Source organism: Macaca fascicularis, chromosome 6, assembly GCF_037993035.2.
Source record: "Macaca fascicularis isolate 582-1 chromosome 6, T2T-MFA8v1.1".
In the NCBI taxonomy this organism is placed as follows: Eukaryota; Metazoa; Chordata; class Mammalia; order Primates; family Cercopithecidae; genus Macaca; species Macaca fascicularis.
Window position 1 is genome coordinate 43,330,419 of NC_088380.1, and position 22,921 is coordinate 43,353,339.

The 22,921-nt window shown below is 43.5% G+C and overlaps 2 long non-coding RNA genes across 4 annotated transcripts in view; one reads left to right on the top strand and one right to left on the bottom strand.

Moving 5' to 3' along the window:
- Positions 1 to 22,921, top strand: part of LOC102125750 (uncharacterized) — a 33,119-nt gene that overhangs the window by 7,887 nt on the left and 2,311 nt on the right. Inside the window, exons 1-2 of one of the 2 annotated variants that reach the window (XR_006698697.3) lie at positions 18,668 to 18,805; positions 19,993 to 20,056. This is a non-coding gene — a long non-coding RNA (uncharacterized lncRNA). Of the gene's footprint in view, positions 1 to 18,667; positions 18,806 to 19,992; positions 20,057 to 22,921 lie in introns of those variants that run through there. The other variant, XR_012413625.1, reaches the window with a different exon arrangement.
- LOC141406986 (uncharacterized) lies at positions 1,660 to 13,230 on the bottom strand. 2 transcript variants are annotated; one of them, XR_012413624.1, is made up of 3 exons: positions 13,160 to 13,230; positions 6,203 to 6,397; positions 1,660 to 1,889 (listed from the first exon to the last, which is right to left on the bottom strand). It is a non-coding gene; the product is annotated as an uncharacterized lncRNA (long non-coding RNA). The 2 variants fall into 2 exon arrangements; XR_012413623.1 differs by lacking the exon at positions 1,660 to 1,889 and adding an exon at positions 4,920 to 6,121.

Sequence of the window (22,921 nt, forward strand, 5' to 3'; positions counted from 1 at the left end):
ATTGTAGTCTAAGCTATAGAGTGAGACCTTGCTTCGAAATACAAAAAAAAAAGTATTACAGCCATGAACAGAGACTTAAAAAAAAAAAAAAAAAAAGTCACTTTCAGTGACCCAAGTGGGAGGTATCTAGACTAAAACAATCTTCTAGTCTTCTGGCCAAGATGGCCTGCTGGCCTCTAGGCAAACATAATACCTGATTAGATAAAGATAGAAGTTTTGATTTAGTTTTGATTGAATTGTTTAATTACTGATGACACAGTGCCCACATATGTGATATCGACTCTATAACTTAGGAGGTTGGCCAAAGATATAGCCAAGGCATTTTTAAGGAAACTGTAACTGATTATGCTTGATGATGTGTTCTACATTTTCTCCTTACGCATATCAGATTAGTTGACCCCTATATAAGCTGACCTCTTTATCTTCCAGGTTATGACACACTAATCTTCCAGGATATAACAGAAAATAAAGTGTAAAAGCAAAATACTGTAGGCAATTATTTAACCCATTTATCCTTTGCCCTGAGAATACTAGCAGGTGGCACATTCAGGTACAGCATTTACCCTGAGACTATTCATGGATTCCTTCTTTTTCTTTTTCTTTCCTTTTTTTTTTTAGGGGATTTTCGCTCTTGTCACCCATGCTGGAGTGCAATGGTGCCATCTTGGCTCACTGCAACCTCTGACTCCTGAGTTCAAGCAATTCTCCTGCCTCAGCCTCCGAGAAACTGGGATTACAGGTGCACACCACCACGCCCAGCTAATTTTGGCATTTTTATTCGAGATGGAGTTTCACCACATTGGCTAGGTTGGTCTCAAACTCCTGAGCTCAGGTAATCCATCTGCCTCAGCCTCCCAAAGTGCTGGGATTATAGGTGTGTGCCACTGTGCCTAGGCGGATTTCTTTTTTGGTATCTGTTTTTGGCTTTCTGTTCAACCAAGCTGTCCCAACTGCGTCAGTCCTATTTTGATGTAATTCTCTGAAAAGTGTTTCAGGGTAACATTAAGACTGTAACTTCTAACTTACCTCAGAGTAAAAAATAAAGCCACAAGCACTGCCAGCAAGTATTCTCAGGCCATATGGGAAATGTGTTAGTAAATTAAAGGTCTCTTTCACAGTTACTGAAGGCCACTAGAACTTAGATTTCAGTATAATAGTATAATTCCAGTATGTGTAAATCAAGATTCCTTAATAAAGCATCACCAGCCTTAGAAGTTTTTGTCTAGGGTAGTTGAAAAGAACTATACATTCTTTTGCACAGTTTGGAGGGAGAGGTGTGTCTGCATTAAAGGCTGGACAGCAGGTCTTTGACTGGGTAACATGGATCCCTCTTGGGAATTGTCACTCCTATGTGTGTTATACCCATCCAGAGCACTGCCAACTCTCTACAATGCAAGTTTCCACTCACTGTTCACTCCTAGAGAGATATGTCCCAGCTATATGCTTGAAGAAATGATAAAGCTAGTTTTCTGGGATCACCACTGGTGCTTTTCCAGTAATTACTGGCAGGTAGGGGTTGCTCCTGCTCTCAGGATCCATTCTCCAGACACCTAGAGTCCATAAACTTTTCACCTAACAGGATCTTTCAATCTTCTGCCTTCTTTATCTATTCTGTCATTCTTACTCCATTTCATTATTTTTTCCTTTAGTTTTCTATAGTTTTGTATATTTTCCTCACTTCAAGTAAAAAGAAACATGGCTTTGAAGGGAAGCATCACATTCACATTCAGACCTTGTCTTTCTGGTCTTCAAATCAGCTCCTGCAATAAACACTGAGTTAGCTGTGTTCTGAATGGTCTCTTGACAGCGTTTTTACTCACTCATCAGTTAGAGTTGTGAAAGCTGCAGCTAGTCTCTCATCTTTGTATTTGTGGCTCCCTTTACAGCACCTGGAACATGGTAGGGTATCAAAACATGCTTGCTAAATGTTGGGATCAATCAGATTTTATAATAGTAAACAACAATATTTGATTAAATAATTCTATAATCATATCCATTGATGCTTTGTAAATAGCATGTTTGACTCAAAGAAATTCCGATTTCACAATAGATATGAGAAGGAAAAAAATAATCCACAGAAAGAATATAACAAAGAATGATCCATTTTACGTTTGTTCTGATTAAGGTTATCTTTCATTCCATAATATACACAATGATAATATTGTTAAAAACTGAGCAAATTGCTTTCAACCAGATACTGTATAAATGTTAACTTTTGTTATGAAAAGTATTCCTGGTATTTACTTTGTAAAATGAGAGCACATTTGGCTTCCATTGCAGAGGTGGTTAATAAAGGCTACAGGGTTAGATAACGTGCTGAGGGTCACTGATCTAGAAAGGCATATAACCCCTCTGTAACTTAGCCACTGGGGCCTGAGTCTTTAGCTTCTTGCTATTGTACATAGAAGTGCTGAAATCTTTTTTGTTTTTTTTTTTTTTTTGAGACAGGGTCTCACTCCATTGCTCAGGCTGGAGTACAGTGGCTCAATCTCGGCTCATTGCAGCCTCAACTTTCCAGGCTCAGGTAATTCTCCTGCCTCAGTCTTTTGAATAGCTGGGACTACAGGCACAGGCCACCACACCTGGCTAATTTTTGCATTTTTTGTAGAGACAGGCTTTCACCATGTTGTCCAGGCTGGTCTCCCAAGCGATCTGCCTGTGTTGGCTCACAAAGTGTTGAGATTACAGGTGTGAGCCACTGCACCTGACTGAAATCTTCTTAATATAGCAATTAAGTAGAACTGGGAGAGTGAAAGACCACACTAACAATTGGGCAACTATCCTTACCCTGCTCCTCAATAACATCCCAAATCATCCCTTGCACATTCCCCCCAAGCTTTTCTCTGCTGGTAGACGAGGTTTAAGTCTCTGCTCTTTTAAGACAAGCAATGTGATGTTGGCAATAATGAACTTTCCATAAGAAAGCCAGGCACCATAAAAACAGCTTTTCCTCCACAGACATAGTTGTACTTTTTCCTTTATTTTTGAGACAGAGTTTCCCTCTTGTTGCCCAGGCTGGAGTGCAATGGTGCGACCTCGGCTCACGGCAACCTGTGCCTCCCAGGTTCAAGCAATTCTCCTGCCTCAGGCTCCCGAGTAGCTGGGATTACAGGCATTGAAGTTGAAATTGGGTAATGTGATGCCTGGCTTTGTTTTTTGTTTGTTTGTTTGTTTGTTTGACCAGGTTTAGCCACCACACCCGGCTAATTTTGTATTTTTAGTAGAGACGAGGTTTCACTTTGTTGGCCAGGCTGGTCTCAAACTCCTAACCTCAGGTGATCCACTTGCTTCCACCTCCCAAAGTGCTGGGATTATAGGCATCCGCACGGCCACTTTTTCCTTTCATCTGCTAAACCAATCTGTCACTAATCTAGAAAATTTCATCCGAGATGACAAGATTTTATGTTAATATCATTAATTCCATTTTCTGAACAAATTTGCTCCTAAGACTAAAGTCATACCCAGTTTCTTGTTATCTGGCTAGAGCCACCCAAAGGAGCAGAGAGTATAAAAACACAAATACTGGTGATTTCTGAGTTCCAGATATTCTGTCACTGGTTGTAAGATGGATGCAATGAAGCAGCACTTACCTGCTGGGGTGCATCAGGCCTGGAATTCAACAGACCAGGTGCTAGGACTCCAGAGGCCCTGAGCCCAGGCCATTGTGTGCTTTGTCTGCTCCCTTGTATGTTATTGCACACATACACCCAAATTCTGCAATACTTTAAATTTAGCAATTCAACAGTAGATGACAAAACTGGGAGAGTGAAAGACCACATTAAAAATTGGGTCCAGGCACGATGGCTCACACCTGTAATCCCAGCACTTTTGGAGGCCAAGGCAGGCAGATAATGAGGTCAGGAGACTAAGACCATCCTGGCTAACACAAAGAAACTCTGTCTCTACTAAAAAAATACAAAAAAATTAGCCATGTGTGGTGGCACGTGCCTGTAATCCCAGCTACTCAGGAGGCTGAGGCAGGAGAATCACTTGAACCCGGGAGGTCTAGGTTGCAGTGAGCGGAGATCATGCCACTGAACTTCAGCCTGGGCGACAGAGCGAGATTCCATCTCAAAAAAAAAAAAAGAAAAAAAAAACTGGCCAATGACCAGCCTGGCCAACATGGAGAAACCCCATCTTTAGAAAAACTACAAAAAGAAATTAGCCAGGCATGGGGGCACACACTCGTTTTCCCAGCTACTTTGGAGCTACTCTGGAGGCTGAGAGGGGAGCCTGCAGGTTGAGGCTGTCAAGTGCATGCCACTGCATTCCCACCTGATCTACAGAGAAAAACCTGGTCAAAAAAAAAAAAACAAAGCCGAGGCATCACATTACCCAACTTCAACTTCAAACTATTCTGTAAGGATACAATTATCCTCAGCAAATTAATGCAGAAGCAAATATTGCATGTTCCTCTCACTTATAAGTGCAAGCTAAACCTAGTGTACAGGGACATAAAGATGAGAACAATAGACAACTGGGGACTCCAAAAGGAGGGAAGGAGGGACATAAGGAGGCACAGGCTGAAAAACTTCCTACTGGGGACTATGCTCTCTCTCTGGGTGATGGGGTCAATAGAAGCCTCAGCATCACACAATAAATTTTTGTTGCAAACCTACACATGTCCCCCTGAATCTAAAATTAAAATGTAAAAAGGGTCAACATATCACAGAATAATATAATGAAATACCACAAAAATGATCTTTTGATTTAAAAAATGGGCAACTACCCTGGCCTCCTCCTCAGTCACATGCGGATCTTTATGCATCTGACAAGCATTGCTCTGGGGCAGAAAGGGATCCAGTCTGCTCCAGTACTAGCAATGCATTTGGAGGCAGTAATGAACTTTCTAACCAGGGTCCCCCAAAACAGCTTTCCTTGCACAAGAAATTAGTACTTTTTCTTTTCAATTCTTAAAGTTTTTATCTAGATAACTTCATCTCAGATGATAGGACCTTATGTAAATCTCATTAATTCCATCTTTTGATGTAATTTGCTCCTAAGATTAAGGTTCCCACCCACCTCCCTGCAATCTAATTTGGACGCTCATGAGACCAGAAGAGTATAAAAACGCAAAAGATGTTGACTTCCGAGTCCCAGATGCCCGGTGTCAACTGGTGAAAGAAGGACGCGATGGAGTTGAGGCGATGGAGTTGCTGTCTCCCCTCAGAGTTTGGCAGGCCTGGGATTCCACAAAGGAGGCGGCGGGGTCAGATGCCTCCAGTCCTGATCTCAGTAAATTCGGTGTCCTGGATGCTCCCTTCCTGTCCTTACCACTGCGAGCTCTCTTGGGACGGCCTCCTAGGTTCCACTGCGACCTACTTTCCGCTCCCTGAGTGCTTCTTTGCTGAAACTGCCGGCGAAAAGGTCTCTTTCCCAAACCGCAGAGCACTTTGAGGAGGGGCACAAAGTCGCCCGCTCTGAATCAGTCGCCTGCAACTAGGAGGAGCCGCGGGCGCCCTCTGGAGAGCGGAAGGCTGCAGAGGGTCCTAACGGACGCCTGCCCCCGCAGCACCCCTCTCAACTCGCCCCTTGCTTGGTGGATAGACGACTGGAGCCGGAGACGTCCGTCCGAGGAGACCTTTCAGAGTGTCAGCCTACTACTGTTAACCGAAGCCACAAACCGAAGTTCCAAGACTGCTGGCTGCAGATTGCTTGCACTTGAGGGCAAACGCCCTAAGAATGTGTCCACCGCCGCCTTCGGAGTCCTGAGCCCTGAGATTTTTGCTGAGATCCTTCCATTGACGATCGTCTTGTAACAGATGTTACAGTAACACCTGAGTTCTCTCAAACGATGGAAGAAGTTTTGCCTTCATAACAGTTTGTGCCTTTTTCTTTCCCCTTCTCAATAAAATTGTACACAAATGTGGCCGAGCGCGTTGGCTCACGCCTGTAATCCCAGCAATTTGGGAGGCCCAGTCTGGTGGATCACTTGAGGTCAGAAGTCTGAGAACAGCCTGACCAACATGGTGAAACCCCTTCTCTGCTAAAAATACAAAATAAACCGGGCGTGGTGACGCATGCCTGTAATCCCGGCTACTGGGTAGGCTGAGGCAGCAGAATCGCTTGAACCTGGAGGCAGAGGTTGTAGTGAGCCGAGATGGTGTCATTGCACTCCAGCCTGGGCAACAAAAGCAAAACTCTGTCTCAAAAATATAAATAAAATAAAATAAATAGTACACAATTGTGAAATTCCTGTTACCTGGGTTCCTGCTGATGGTGTTTGGTAAGGATGGGGCATAGGGGCGGGGTGGCTGGTTGCTGGTGCCAGGACTGGCATGGGACTCTGGGTCGCCTAGGTTTGCTGATTGCAGGGCAGAGGTAGTGTGTCTTATCCAGAGACTGGAAGGAAGGATCAGCCAGGGGTTGTGCATGGTAGGTGACTCACAGGCTGGGCCTACAGGAAATGGGTTAAAAAGCAGCAGGCCTGAGAAATTAGTGCAGGAAATTCTCTTGTTCCAAGGCCCTAGAACTTTTTCCCTCTGAAGGTTTACACTGTTATATCTTGAGAACTTGCTAAACTCATGAGTGCTGGAACTTTTCTTTTAGACTCCTTAAGATTTTCTACATAGACTCAAATTCTGCAAGTATGGATAGTTTCATTGTTTCACTTCCAATTTTTATGCTTTTTAACACATTTTCTCACCTTATTGCACTGGCAAACAATTCCAGTACATTGCTGAATAGAAATGGTGAGAGTGGATATTTGTGCCTTGTTCCTGATTCCATGGGAATGAGTCTGTCATTATTACATACAATGTTTGCTATAGGTTTCTGTAGATTTTTTTTTTTTTTTTTTTTTGGTTGAGGAAATTCCCTCTATTCCCACTATGTTGAGAGTTGGTTTTTAAATTTTAAATCATAAATGGTGTAGATTTTAAGTGCTTTTTTGCATCATTTGATAGGATTATACAGTGTTTCTCATCTAGGCTATCAACAAGGTGAATTATATTGTTTGACTTTGGAGCATTAAACCAGCCCACCATTTGGAATAATCTTACTTGGGCAAGTATTGTTCTTTTTTTTTCTTTTTTTTGAGATGGAGTCTCGCTCTGTCACCCAGGCTGGAGTGCAGTGGCACAGTCTCGGCTCACTGCAAGCTCCGCCTTCTGGGTTCACGCCATTCTCCTGCCTCAGCCTCCCAAGTAGCTGGGACTACAGATGCCCGCCACCATGCCTGGCTAATATTTTGTATTTTTTTTTTTTTTTTTTTTTTTTTTTTTAGTGGAGACCAGGTTTCACTGTGTTAGCCAGGATGGTCTCGATCTCCTGACCTCATGATCTGCCCGCCTCATCCTCCCAAAGTGCTGGGACTACAGGCGTGAGCCAGCGTGCCGGACCCAAGGCATGGTATTGTTCTTTAACATGTATTTCTGACTGCTATTTGTTATATTTTGGTGAGGATTTCTGCATCTATGCTTAGGTGCAATATTGATCGGTAGTTTTCTCTTAGTGTGCTGTGTGTGCCAGGAAAGTGTGGATCTCATAAAATAAATTGGGAAGTATTCCATATTCTTTTATTTACTAGAATGAATCATGTAGAATTCAACTTGTTTAATCTTTAAATATTTGGTAAAAATTAGTCACTGAAATTGTAAGAAACTCTAGGTTTGTTTTTTGGAAGATTTTTTAACCATAAAATCAATATTATTAATGATGACTGTGGATCTTGCATGATTGATCCATTTTATCTAATTTGTTGAATTTGAGTATAGAGTTTTTTAAAAATCATTTTTAAAAGTTACCATTGTGGGCCAGGTGGGGTGGCTTACTCCTGTAATCCCAGCACTTTGGGTGGCCAAGGTGAGTGAATCACTTGAGGCCCGGAATTCAAGACTAGCCTGGCCAACATAGCAAAACCCTATCTCTACTAAAAATACAAAAAATTAGCCAGGCGTGGTGGTGCACACCTCTAATCCCAGCTACTCAGGAGGCTGAATCACAAGAATCACTTGAACCCAGGAGGTGGAGGTTGCAGTGAGCCGAGATCAGGCCACTGCATACCAACCTGGGTGACAGAGCAAGGACTCTTCTCCAAAAAAAAAAAAAAAAAGTTATTTTCGTGAATACATTGATCAATATAAAGACACTGCTAGCTAACATCAGTTTGCCTCTCTAGAGCTGCTTCCCAGTCTTCAACCAGCTCTATGCTGCAAGAAGTAACTGTTATGGACCTCACTGGAGAGCTACTTTTGCCCCCAAGCTTCTGATTGAGTTGAGGCACCAAAACCAACTTCGGTAATAGATCCTGTCTCCACGAAGAATAAAAAAATTAGGCTGGGCACTGTGGCTCACACCTGTAATCCCAACACTTTGAAAGGCCGAGACGGGTGGATCACCTGAGGTCAGGAGTTCGAGACCAGCCTGGCCAACGTGATGAAACCCCATCTCTACTAAAAAATACAAAAAGTAGCCGGGCGTGGTGCTAGGCACCTGTAATCCCAGCTACTCGGGAGACTGAAGCAGAAGAATCACTTGAACCCAGGAGGCAGAGGTTGCAGTGAGCCAAGATTGTGCCATTGCACTCCAGCCTGGGCGACAAGAGCAAAACTCCATCTCATAAAAAAATAAATAAAAATAAATAAATAAGCCAGGTGTGGTGACATGTACCTGTAGCCACAGCCACTTGGGAGGCTGAGGAAGGAAGATTGCATGAGCTGGGATGGCAGAGGCTGCAATAAGCAATAGTTGTACCACTGCACTCCAGCCTGGGTGACAGAGGGAAAAAAAGGCCAAAAAAAATGTGGAGTGGCCCTTCCAGAACTTGCTTGCTTTCTCTAACACCACTCATTCTATTGCTCCTACTTAGTTAAGAATGGTAACGCTTTCTTCTGGTGCAAGGTCTGGAGTGCTCCCTACCTTTTGTTTGTTTCCTTTAACCTGTCCACAAATGCTCATTGTAAGAAGTCAGTTACTTTATTAAAACTCTTCTCAACTACCCCTTTTTGTGCATTCACTTTATGCACCAACGTTGATAATACAGGTTCCACTGGCAAGTATAATATTACTCCAAAATATTTAGCAAAGCAAAATATTTCACCCTGGGGCATTTCAGAGTTTGGACAAAGAAAGATGATGTGCCAGAGCAAACAGACTGAGTGTTTGCTGAAGCAAAAGAAAAGGATAATGACATGTCATGGAAGTTGAAGAAATACATTTGCTATATAAAATGCTAAAGAGAGGTTGACATTTGTGGTAATAGGAAAATGAAATTGTGGAATGAAAGATTCATTATACAGGATTCACTGGGATGTGAAAATTGAAGATAATGAATATACAGTCCTTATGTTACATTTTTAACTTTAAAATTTATAAGAAAAAATGCAAGAAGGAACCACAGAAATCCAGCATACTTTCTTTTTTTTTTTTTTTTTTTAGACAGAATCTCACTGGAGTGCAATGATGCAATCTTGGCTCACTGCAACCTCCACCTCCCGGGTTCAAGTGATTCTCTTGCCTCAGGTTCCTGAGTAGTTGTGATTACATGCATAAGCCACCACGCCTGGCTAGTTTTTGTATTTTTAGTAGAGACGGGGTTTCACCATGCTGGCCAGACTGGTCTCGAACTCCCAACTTCAGGCAATCCTCCCTCCTCTGCCTCCCAAAGTGCTGGGATTACAGGCTTAAGTCGCCACACCCGGCTGGCCGCAGCATACCTTTTATCCATATTCCCTCTCCTCCTCTCTTTAAAGAATTTGGGGACACCACAATGGCTCACACCTGTAATCCCAGCACTTTAGGAGGCCTAGGCGAGTGGATCACCAGAGGTCAGGAGTTCAAAACCAGCATAATCAACATAGTAAAACTCCATCTCTACTAAACTACAAAAATTAGCCGGGTTTGGTGGTATGCACCTGTAATCCCAGCTACTTGGGAGGCTGAGGTGGAAGAATTGCTTGAACTCAGGAGGCGGAGGTTGCAGTGAGCCAAGATCATACCACTGCACTCTCCTGGGGAACAGAACAAATTTTTTTTTAATTGTAAAAAGATTATGCAAATTATGGCCTGTAAACTTTAATATTTAGTGTGCATTTCTTAAGAACAGGGATATTGTCTTACATAAGCTTACACAGTAGCATAGTACAGTTATCAATTGCAGGAAGTTTAACCTTACTGTATTACACTTCAGCACTACCATCAGCCTGGGTATTTATGTCTCCGGAGCTCGTGGGCAGAGGCAAGCCAAATATGAAACTCAATAGTAATAAATGCACGAAAATTAGTAAACAAATGAAAAACGATAAAATTTTAAAAAGTACATAGAACCAAAACAAACCGTAATTCCGAAGGAAAAACATACCGAGAAAAGAAACCGAAATGAAACAGACACTAAGCAAATCGTATAGAGAAGTAGCCCTACAGAATGCAGGGATTAAAGAGCGCTTCAGGGGCCAAGAACCGTCTGTGTCCGGGAAATGAGCATTGCTGCCACCAGGAAACTGTCCGCTAGGGCTCAGCACTACTAAGGACCTCGCTAACAAGAATCTGGCGGCTCTGGGACTCAGCAAGAGCAGGCACCCAGCGGATTGCCGTGGTGTTGCCAAACAAATGTCCATTTAGGTGCCATAAATGGTGCTGCTAGAAAGAAACTGCGGGCTCTTAGATAGGAGTCCTCTCTGGAGAAATGAACTGACAGTGTTTAAATGTGTTGTAACAGAAAAATGTGTTGTGGCATCTTATTGTGTTTTAAGTCGTTTAATGTGTTTTCATCCGTTTTAATGTGTTGTGAGAGAAAAAGCCCCGACTAACGGTATTGTGGAATTACTAGAGAGCACAGCGGCTGGGTGCAGTCACCGGTCTGCACCGTAAAAAGGGGTTCAGGAAGTTCCTACGAGATATTAGCGTTGCTAGGACCCAGAAAGAGACAGTACAGAGAATTACGGCCCCGCGAACGTGAAACGTCCTGTTGGGCGCTAAGACTGGTGCACCAACTGAGAAAACGCCCAGTGGGCGCTACTGGCAAAAAAGTGCTGACGCAAAACCCACAGCTCCGCATAAGAAGCGGAGTCGCCAGACAGAACCTGGGACCTGGCAGCAGCAAGGCTGAGACCGAGATCGGCTCCCCGCGTCCTGAGCACGCAAGTCAAGGAGCACGAAGCTGAGACATTTAAAATTAGTAGGAAAAAAATACATAACATTTAAATAGAAATACAATGTAAAAATAATAGAAGCCTAAAATGCAAATAGAAATGAAAGGCAAGCACATCAGTAACATCGTTCTCAGAGCAAGACACAGAAAGACAATTTAAAAATAAGCGAAAATTACTGAGAACCATTCCTACAAAGAAGAAATTACAAATGTTTGTAATGCAATCCTACGATTAGGATATCTCTATCCTATCTAAATCGGTACATGTTACAACTAAGTCTAAATTTCCTATAAAATTAAATAAAGAAATAACAGTCACGGTTAAAACTGTTTAGCTTAGACTATAAAATCGTAGAAAAAAAAAAGTAGCGTTCGGCGGGACTCGCTATTGTCAAACGGGGCTTGGCAAAACTGAAAAATCGCGTTTGCCTGCATTTCCTGACTTCCAGAGGAGTTTAAAAAACACAAGCTTAGCTAAGCCGGGGCCTTCTATTGTGAAACCAAACTTAGTATAAGAGCTCCCAGGCCCTGCTAAACAGGCCATCGCTAAGCCAGAAAAAAATAAAATTAAAATAAAATAAAATAAAATAATAAATCGCATTCGCTGGTACCCAGATTTCTACAGGAGTTAAATGTCTCCTACGCAACTAAAGCAGAGCTTACTAGTAGGAAACCAGAACTTGCAATGACTAAGAAACTTGAGGCGGGGCTAACCCGGGGTTGTTAGGATTCGAATTCCGAGGCTACAGGAAACCCGGAGTTGCTGAGATATGAGTCATAGGGTGACTCAGCCTCGTTACCACCAAACAGTAACTTCCTACTACCTAGAAATCGCAGCCAGGGCCAGACTGGTGTTTGTCCTAAGTCGGAATTTGCTTGGGCTGAGAAATCACATTGTGACTATTGCACGACTTGAACAAGGGATAGAAATCGCAGGCCCCGCGAAATCGAAACTTGCTAGGACCTAGAAGCCAACGACTCCGGAAACCGTGGGGTCCTGTCACAGAAACCCGAGCGGCGCAGCCACCGGACTGGGTTCTGGACACTGAGCCGGAGTCCGTGCGGCGGCGCTGGGAAGAGACGGCGCCCCGGCAGCTCCCCTGCCACCGGCTTCGAGGAGGGGTGGGCTCCCCCAGCCCAGCGCCGCCTCCGCCCGGTAACGCCAGGCTCGGCGCAACTGGGGCAGCTGCGACTCTGAATCCCTCAGATCAGCAACCTGGGTGCTGCGGCCATTGAGAAAATGGAGGCGCAGACCAACGAGCTGTGCTGCGACCAAGAGACCTCGGCTGGCGAAATGGCGGTGCCGGGAGCCTGCGAGTGACGCCAGCCGGCGGGGTTGTCAAGGACAAGATTCGCGCTGTCACCAAGAAACCATCGATTCTGAGAAGAGAGGTTCGGCCACCGAGAAACTCCGTACGACAAGTGCTGAGACAGAAAAATCGCCGACTCCGCGCCACTGGCAAAAGAGCCCATGGAAACCCCAGGTGCTGCGACCGTGATACCGGCACTAGAGGGTCTTGGATGGAGAAGGCGGCGCACGGAGACCAGGAAACTATACCTAGCACAATCAGCAGAAAACTGGTCGGCCATCCGGGAGAAAGCGCGGATCAGAAGCAGGTGACTTCGGTGCAGGGAACCGCGCAGCCACTGAAGAACTTGACCTACGTGGCAGTGGTGCCAGCGAAACACCGCAGTTTGGACGGAAGCTGTGGGGATGCCACAGAGAAACATACACTGCCACTGAAGTACATCCAGCTCCGCGGAACTAGTGGTTATACGATCAAGAAACCGCCAGTTGGGCTCTACTAGAAACTTTTAGTCCTCTCATAACAGCTCTCCTATCCACAACAGACAAATGCCTTTATCCCGCACATAGTGGTGCTGAGACCTGCCTGGGCCAGCACAGAGCGCAGAGCAGTGCAGGTGCCGAGAAACTCCGGACTCAGTGAAACCAACCTTGCTGCCAGCGGATTCCCCGGCTTCGCTGGACGCTACCGGCGAAAGAGTGCCGCAGGGAAACCTCTGGCTCCATACACCGATTAGATTGTGGGGCGGGGGACACTCACGTACTTGTTGGGGAGAGGACCAGCGGCGCTGGGATCCTGCAAGCACTTGCCCGCAGCAAATGCCTGTGCTGTTGCAAAAAACAACTTTTGGTGCAAAGAATGTTGACGCCGCTGGAGAGCGTCCGCTGTCGCCGACAAAGGAGTAGCAATGGCAGTGAGAAACCGCTGGCGCCACGGCCGACCGCGGCGGCTAACGCCTGTAATCATTGCAGTTTGGGAGGCCGAGGTGGGAGGCATCACTTGAGGTCAGGAGACTAGCCTGGCCAACAAGGTGAAACCCTATCTCACTGAAATACAAAAGATTAGCCGGCGTGATGGCAGGCACCTGTAATCCCAGCTACTCCAGAGGCTGAGGCAGAAGAATCCAGGAGGATTGAATCCAGGAGGCAGAGGTTGCAGTGAGCCAAGATCGCGCCACTGCACTCAAGCCTGGGAGACAGAGTGAGCTCGTCTCAAAAAAAAAAAGAAAGAACGAAAGAAAGAAACTGCTGGCGCCGGGAAAGGAGCGGTGCAGCGATGGACCCACTGTGCTTTCCGTGCTACCAAAGTCCTGCGGCCTCTACCCACTCTAGATTCCCAAGGCTGTTTTCTCGGGCTTGTATTTTTCTTTCTCTCTTTCTTTCTTTCTTCTTTCATTTCTTTCTCTTTCCTTTTTTTCTTCTTTCTTTTCTTTTCTTTCCTTTCCTTTTCTTTACTTTCTCGTGCTCTGTTGCCCAGGCTGCTGCAGTGGCGTGATCACGACTCAGTGCGGCCTGGCCTTCTTGGGCTCCAGCTATCCTCCCGCCTCAGCCGGTGGAGCAGCTGGGACCACAGGTGCGCGACACCACACCCGACTAATTTTTTGTAGTTTTCGTAGAGACAGGGTCTCGTTTTGTTGCCTAGTCTGTTCTCGAACTCCTGAGCTCAAGCAATCCGCCCGCCAGGGCCTCCCAAAGTGCTAGAATCACAGGCGTGAGTCTCCGTTCTGGGTGGGAAGTCTGTATTGTTCCTGCATTCAACTCAGTGCATAGTGCCTGAGAAGAGGAGGCGGTTTAGGGGCCCAGAACCAAGCGGATGGGGCTGGTTCCAGGAACAAAGTAAAATCCATTCTGATCGCCAACAGCTTCCTGCGCAGGAAACAGCCCTTCCAACCTCCGTGGCGGGGGGAATTTCCCAGGCCACCCCTCGGTCCCAGAGTCTCCTCCCAGTCCAGAGCTCTCAGGATCCTACAGGAGGGGCGGACAACTGCTTCCCTTCCAAACTGGAAACTCGGCCTAGCGTTTTTTGACCGCGCCTTCAGGCCTGACCCCCGACTCTCTCGGTCCCGTACCTCTCCTGCGGGATGTAATTCTGTGGGAACCACTCGTTTATTCTGATGATTAACTGTCAGATATCCTTGATATTTGGGGATTGTCGATGGAAGAGAGTAGGAGAGAAAAATGGACTGCAAGACTCCAGCGCAGGAAGTGGCATTGATGGCAGAGGTCCGCTCCCTCTCCAAGGCCAATGAACATCTCAAACTGCTGTCCACTTTCCTATATCCTTGATCTGTGGAATGGATCACTGATGTTTTCTCTCTCTTTCGGAAAATGCAAAGCAGGCGAATATTCAAGCGCTTGAATTCTCTGTTTCCCACTTTTCAGTCAGAGTGCAGCTAAAAATTCCTTTCCCATGGGAAATATGGAACTGCCTCTGCCCGGAAGAAAAACGTCCCTTTCCTCTAAGCTTTCACATTTCCCCAAAAATCTACACATTCCATGAAATCCTCACGAGAGACCTACAGACCCTACCGGGAGCGTTCCCGCATCATCTCCCAACCTCACCCAGAAGATACCATGCAACCAATTCCATCCTTTTCTAGATGAACCTGGGCAGAGGACAGGTCCAGAGGAGCATAGAAAAGGGCCTTTACAGGTCAGGAGACCCAATTTGAAGTCGCAATTCTCATCCACTCCTAAGGCATTTGCCTTGGTCTTCCCCTCCCACTATACTACTTCTGCTAGCTGGTTTCTCCCTGGTATTTGAGGATCCTCCAATTGCCTCCTAGTCTTAGGGACGGGAGAATAAAGGAAAAATGGCATCGTTTCCACCTAAAAAGTTACAAGCACTTCACCAGAAGTAACAGCCCAGGCAGAGCCTTTGTAAAAGAAAAGCCCCACCCACTGCTTCGCACTCCTCATTTCCCGCCAGCAGAGCATTTTAGTGGAAAAGCTGAGCGGGAGCCATAGTTCACTCCAGTAATCCCAGCACTTTGGGAGGCCCAGGCGGGAGGATCACTTTAACCCAGGGGTTCAGGACCACCCGAAGCACATAGCAAGACCCTGCCACTACAAAAAATTTTTAAAAATTAACCAGATGTAGTCGCGGGTTCCTGTAGCCCCAGCTACCCGGGAGGCTGTGGTGGGAGGATCTCTTGAGCCCAGGAGGTCCAGGCTGCAGTGAAAGATGATCCTTGACGGCACCACTGCACTCCAGCCTGGGTGACAGAGTGAGACTTTGTCTCAAAAAATAAAATGAAATAAAAATAAAGCCAGGATTAGGAACTCTTTAAGAAGGGGTCACCGGAGACATTATTACCTACACCATTAACAGGGGAAAATGCTGCAAATTAAAGTATCATAATGGTAGGAGGCCACCCCTGTAAAAATACATACCTGTTTCAGAGACACTAAAGTGAGAAAAATATTAACCCTAGAATTGATTAAATTCAGGTATCCACTCCTTTATTTTAAAACTTAAGTGCCTTTACCTCTTAGAAATTGCATGGAGATTGGAGTTGTGATTTTTTAATATTTATTTATTTAGAGACAGGGTCTGGCTCTGTTGCCCGGGCTGGAGTGCAGTGGTACCATCTCAGCTCACTGCAACCTCTGCCTCCTGGGTTCAAACTATTCTGATGCCTCAGCCTCCCAAGTAGCTGGGATTACAGGCACCAGCCACAACGGCCAGCAATTTTTTTGTATTTTTAGTAGAGAGGGGGTTTTGCCATTTTGGCCAGTCTGGTCTTGAACTACTGGGTTCTATATGATCATATTTGTTTTTTCACAATGTAGTTCAATACATTGAAATGGTTGGGCAAGTGGCAAAATAATGTTCCTCACTCCTCTGGTTTTTTATAAGGTGCAATTTATCATAAATACTTTCAGCTTCTTGCCTCATCTTTTACTTCTCCTCACATATTGAGTGGTTCATGGCACAAAAATCATTATTTGTGAGACACTGTGCCAACTGTATTTTGTGCTTTATCTGATTTCATTCTCAACTGAAAACTGCGGTAAGCGCATGCTTTGTACTGGGCTTGCTTCTCAGTTCCATTTTATAGATGCACAGCCTCACTTAGGGAAGTTTGAGTTTGTATAGCTCTGCCTGTGGCTGAATAGATAAATGTAATTTTACCATTCAGTGTGAAATCTACTTTTAGTGTGAATTTAAGGCCCGTCTTCTAATATAGGGGTGTGTGTGTGTGAGAGATTTTACTGTGTCTCTTCTCCCTAATACTCCAGTTCAAGATACCAACCTAAATTCTGAGTTGATTATTCTGGACATACTCCCTCAAAATACGACTGTAAGAGACCAGAATACACCACCCCAATATGCCAATATATCAATATACCTCTGGCATATTGATTATTTCAGGCCGAGCATGGTGGCTTACACCTGTAATCTTAGTGCTTTGAGAGGCCAGGAGTTCATGAGCAGCCTGGGCAGGTAGAGAGACCCATCTCTACAGAAATATTTGTAAAAGATTAGCTGGGCATGGTGGCATGTGCCTGTAGTCTTAGCTACTGGGGAGGCTAAGGCACGAGGATGACTTGAGCCCAGGAGTTTGAAGTTACAGTGAACTATGATTGCACCACTGCATTCCAGCCTGGGTGACAGAGTAAGACGCTGTCTCTTAAAAAACAAGACAAAACACTCACGCCTGTAATCCCAGCACATTGAGAGGCCAAGGTGGGCAGATCACTTGAGGTCAGGAGTTCGAGACCAGCCTGGCCAACATGGTGAAACCCCGTTTCCACTAAAAATACAAAAATGAGCCAGGCATGGTGGCACGCAGCTGTAATCTCAGCTACTTGAGAGGCTGAGGTGGGAGAGTTGCTTAAACCCAGGAGGTAGATGTTACAGTGAGCCAAGATCGTACCACTGCACACCAGGCTGGGCAACAGAGCGATACTCCATTTCAAACAAAACAAAACAAAACGAGGTAAGAGAAAAACCTCAACCTGTACACCTCTTTATGACAGAACAACACAGAAAGAGAAAGACAAAGAAAAGACTACTCTAGGAGGAAATGGATGAAACAATATGATTCATACCACAAAGTACCAGAAAGTACACCAGAGTCAATACACCAGCACTGGTCACACAAATCCTTTTCTCCCATCAGTCAAGATTTTGGACAGGAAAAATGAACAAAGAGTGATATTTACTGTCTACTTGACCACATTCCACAGAGAGGGGCCTGGAATCTGACTGGTAAGAAATTCTTATCCTTAGGCTGGCTGATCAGCTCCTGGTTTTCCTTAACTGTGGACTTCCAAAAGAGCCAAACTTTGGGTTCCTGATTACAACATCAAATTTCTAGGGGCCAAGGGAAATCTTTCTCTTAGCACTCTGAAAGTTTGTTGTAAAATCAACTCACAAAAACAGAAGATTAACAGGGGAAAACACATACAAAATGTATGATTGCCCAACCCCCCAGTGAGGTGCAGGAGCTTATATACCAGCTTGAGGTTACAGAAAGAAGTGGATCATGGCAGAACTGGTTATAGGAGGGAGAGAAGATGAGGTCTGCTAGCAATGGTAGTCTTGTTATGTACATGAAATCTCACAGATAGCATCCCTCAGAGAATTGTTTCCTTAAGACCTTTAAATGTGTCAGGCTCTCATTAATCCTTCCTACATCTGGAAAAGAGAAGGCCTGTATATATCAAGGCAGATTTTCTACAGATGCAAATTTTTCCCACACACAATGGCATTGCAAGGCTACTTCTTTTGCTGCCTCTGACAGCCATCTTAAAATATGTCAAAGAAATATATTTTGGGGTAAGACATTTTTATTTCTTTCAAAGTGGAATATTAAGTGTATATCTCTTATAGATATACTATTAAATAAATAAGGGAATCCACTTTTTCTATTTTCTATTTGTTAAGATATTTTTTGTTTTAATAATGAAGAGAGGTTAACTTTTAAAAAGGTTTTCTACATCTACTGATACTATCATGCAGTTTTATTTATTTTTACAGTTAATGCGGTGAATAATATTGACTGATTTTCAAATGTGAGTTCCTGGAGTAAATCCTACTATATCATGATGTGCTTTTAAAATATATATATTGCTGGATTCAGTATGCTAATACACTAATAATTTTTAACATCTGTGATCATGAGAGACATTGGCTGACCAAAAATGGGAAACTGACAAGAGTAATAAACAAAATGGGCTTATAAATATTCATACCTGCTTGATACTTAAAAAGGCCTTTTAATGTATTTTTCTGCCCCACTCAGGCGGACTTTTAAATATCTGGCAAGAGGTCTCATTCAGGCTATTCAAAGGTCAATATTAATCTGAATTATTCCACGTTTGTAGGCATCCTCATTATCTTTTCAATACAGATTGAATTATTGGGGATTCAAACGGCAGAGGAAAAAGTCAAAGCATATAAGGTAAGCAGAGCAGCATATTTTTTTGGTCTGGCTTCCCCAGGCAGCATTAGCTAAAGTGAAAACTTATATGAGACTTTTTAATTTAAAAAAAAATTTTTTTTTTTGAGAAAGTGGAAGTTAGGAGAGGAAGTGGAACAGAAAGGAATAAGGGGCAATTCAATGCTCTGATACCTCACTGGCCCATATGGGATATCATGCAAGGCCACAGGCAAATTTACCATGCAGGTAAGAAAGTTTAGCTTTTAGGAGTCCTTCGAACAGGTCTGTAATTTTGTACTAGAATTTTTTATTCTTTTTTTTTTTTTTGAGTTGGAGTCTCACTCTGTTGCCCAGGCTGGAGTGCAGTGGCGTGATTCTGACTCACTGAAACCTCCATCTCCCAGATTCGAGTGATTCTTGTCCCTCGGCCTCCCAGTAGCTGGGATTACAGGTGCCCACCACCACGCCCGGCTAATTTTTGTATTTTTAGTAGAGACAGAGTTTTGCCATGTTGGTCAGGCTGGTTTTGAACTCCTGACCTCAAGTGATCCACCTGCCTTGGACTCCCAAAGTGCTGGGATTACAGGCGTGAGCCACTGCACCCAACCATCTTTTTTAAAATGAGAATCCCCTACTACTTGTATGAACATTAGTTCTAGGAACTGAACCCACCCTGAACACAACTGTTTGCTTGATCACATGGAACCAACTTCTGGGAAGCCCTATCTATGACTGCTTCTAAGAATAATCCATTTAGAAGGAAAGAAAGGAGAATAATATATCCACTGTGGAAGAAATAAAACAATCCTGACAACAAAAAGGCCCCTGAGTACCCAATAGAGAGAGAACACTAATATTGAGTTAGCCTTAACAGATTTACATGCATGTAAGGTAGCATGACAACAGCTACAAAGCTGGGCCATATCTCTTATGTTTTGCACAAAGCCTTGGGAATTATGAGAACTTCTTTTGCTGCTTCAAAAGAAAAAAGGCACACCTTGTGACAGTTTCCTGTATACTGAGACACCGTCAGCTCATCTTGCAGGTGCTTTTTTAAAATATCTGGATGTTATTTTCCTATAGTCTTGGGAAAATTCTGGAGATCAGGCTTAATCCCTAGAGATATTATATTTCCACTGGTAGAACAAGGATTTAGAGTTACCCTGTTGAATGTAATATCACTGTTTTATTTCTTTTATGGTTTTTAGGAACAGAAACAGCACACTCAGACATGAAAAACTGTCCGGGCTTAAAGGGTTCCTTTCCTCTCAGGTGAGTAAGAAATGTCACTTCCTGACAGGACCAGGAACATCAGGATATCTGGAGGACCTTAAGAAAAGGAGAATTCATCAAATTTCTAGGTATTGCAGGCAAAGTATGATAGCAAGATCCTGGTTTGGTTTCCTAGCATCTGGACACTTTTAAAAGTCTAATTTGAGATTCCTTATGAAAATGTCCAGGTAAGCCAACTTAAAGAGAGCCTATGTGGTAAATCAGTATTCCTGCTGCACTTGTGTAAATAATTAGGCCAAGTTTAAAGAGACAAAATTTATTTTGCAAACAAATTAGTCTTATTAATACCTAGATGGTGTTTGATAGAAATGGAATAAGTATAGAGAGAAAGAGTGCACAGTGCTAGGTGGTGATAACACAGAGGTGTGGGGTTTCCCAGTGGGAAACCAGATTACCCAGATAAAGACTTGCTGAGCCTCCCTTCATGCTGACTAATTACTTAAATTATGTAAACTACACGTCCTTACCTATGGTATGGACAAAATAATGGCACCTAACCAAATGGGATAGTATAAATAAAACTCTTCGTAGAGTAGCTATCATCTAGTATTTTTTCCATCAACAATACCTAGTGTAATTTTTTAAAGTGACTAGCATTAAAATTCTTTTATTACTTTTAAATTATTCCTAAACATTTTTACTACCAAAATAATACATATTACTTTAAAAATGAAATGAGACAGTAAGGCATAAAGTGAAATCAGAACTTATACCTTCCTTTTCCCAACCTCCCAAATGATAAGTTACTACTATTTATGTATTTTGGAGTATATTTTTGTTTTTATGCAAATGCAAACATGAATATTACTTTCCTTCAAAGAAATTGTATAAAGGGAGAAATAACTTGTCAGTTATTACTGTTTTTGGACATTTCCCCCTCTTTATTGGAAAATACTGTCTTCTTTTAAAAGCAGCATCCAGTTTATCGACTATATTGTATCGTATAATCCATAACCACTAATGCATAAGGACTGCACTGCAGCATACGTTCCTAGAAGTAAAGTTATCATTGCTGAGAGTACCATATCATCCTCTGGAGAAACTGAACCTCTAGAGAGTTAGTTCTACTTATAGTGCAAAACAGTGCTTCAAGTTAGAGTCAGCATATTTACTGATTCTATGCAGTAACCAGTGCTATCTATGTTTCTCCAGGTTTGTCAAATTATACCTTTTCCTTTAATCAGGGTGGGCTCATAGTTGTCACAATTTGTGTACTAGGGGTGAGGGAAACTGTGGTGTTTCTCTCTAAAGAGCTCAAATTTTATCTGACCTGGTTTTCTTTTTCTTTCTCTCTTTCTTTCTTTCTTTTTTTCTTTTTTTTAATGGTGTTTCTTTGTTGCCCAGGCTGGAGTGCAGTGGCGCAAACTCAGCTCACTGCAACCTCCACCTCCCCAGTTCAAGAGATCCTCCTGCCTCAGCCTCCCGAGTAGCTGGGATTACAGGCATGCACCACCATGCCTGGCTAATTTTGTATTTTTAGTAGACACGGGATTTATCCATGTTGGTCAGGCTGGTCTCGAACTCCTGACCTCAGGTGAGCCACCCACCTCAGCCTTCCAAAGTGCTGGGATTACAGGCGTTAGCCAAGGCCCCCGGCCCTGTCTGACCTACTTTTCAAAAGCAAAAAGATGAGCAATAAAAGGGCAGTTAATTAGCAAGACCTCCTTCCCTAAGATCTCATTCTAAGGTTGGGAGATAGGACAACAGACAGGAAGAAAGATGTCAGAAAAATATATGTAGGAGAAAAATGTTCTTTTGGCAGGCCTAAGACATTTTCTATTAGAATGTGCTTAGGGTCTCTCCTAGCATCTTCAGATTGTTCTGTCATCACCACCCGTGTTTACTGAAACCCTCCTCCCTTTCCCAATGCCCCCACCCCGACTCCAAAAAAAACCACACACAAGGTTAAGCCTCCTATCCAGTGTGTCCTGGAAGTCCAAGGAAGTCGCAGATACCTCTGTGGTCTGGGGATCCTAGTCTTGGAATGGGAGTGGGATTGAGTTCTGGGACAAAGGTGAAATCAGACATGGTAAATCAAACACCTGGCCTGTGTTGTAGGCTAGTGGTTTAAATGTTAGGATTCTGGCATGATCCTGCTGTGGTTCAAATTTCTCATCTCTTTGACTTTCAGAAGTTAGTTTAATCCTTGTGTTTCATTTCCATTATTAGTAAAACCAGATATAATTGCAGTACTCATTATATCAGTGAGGTTAATGGGTATCCTTCCTTAAGCATAGTCTAGCACCATGTAAAATAATAAATATTAAGTAGGATTTTATTCTAATTATTCCTTTCCAGAAATTCTGGGGGCTATGTTTTACCTAGTATTAGTTCCATGGTGCGTGAAAGCTCAGAATTCCTTCTCCGGAAGCTACTTTCTAAACCCCTTTCACCTCACCTCTTTATTAACTAAGATATCCACCTCACCCTTTCCATCTTTTCCTGTCACCAACATTCTCTGTGCCTCTCTCGCTGTTCTGAGGCTACATCATATCCAGAAAATAATCATCCGTCATTTCATAGTAGATTGTAAGAGCATTGCTAGTGTTCACATGTTTAGTCACAGGATTTCATCCTCAATTCTGATACCTCCAGTTCGTGTTTGCTTATGAAACAGGGACTACCTGAGGGACTAATTATTTTGTTGCATGCTGTAGGCACTGATGTGTTTTTATTTAAATACATTGATTTTCTGGTTTGATCGTTGTTCTCATAGTTGTCACCAACTTGTGGGCTCATAGTTGTTACCAACTTGTGAAGTAGGGGTGAGAGAAACTGTGGTACTTCTCTCTAAATAGCTCGAATTTTGTCTGACCTAGTTTTCAAAAGAAAAAAAAAATAGGC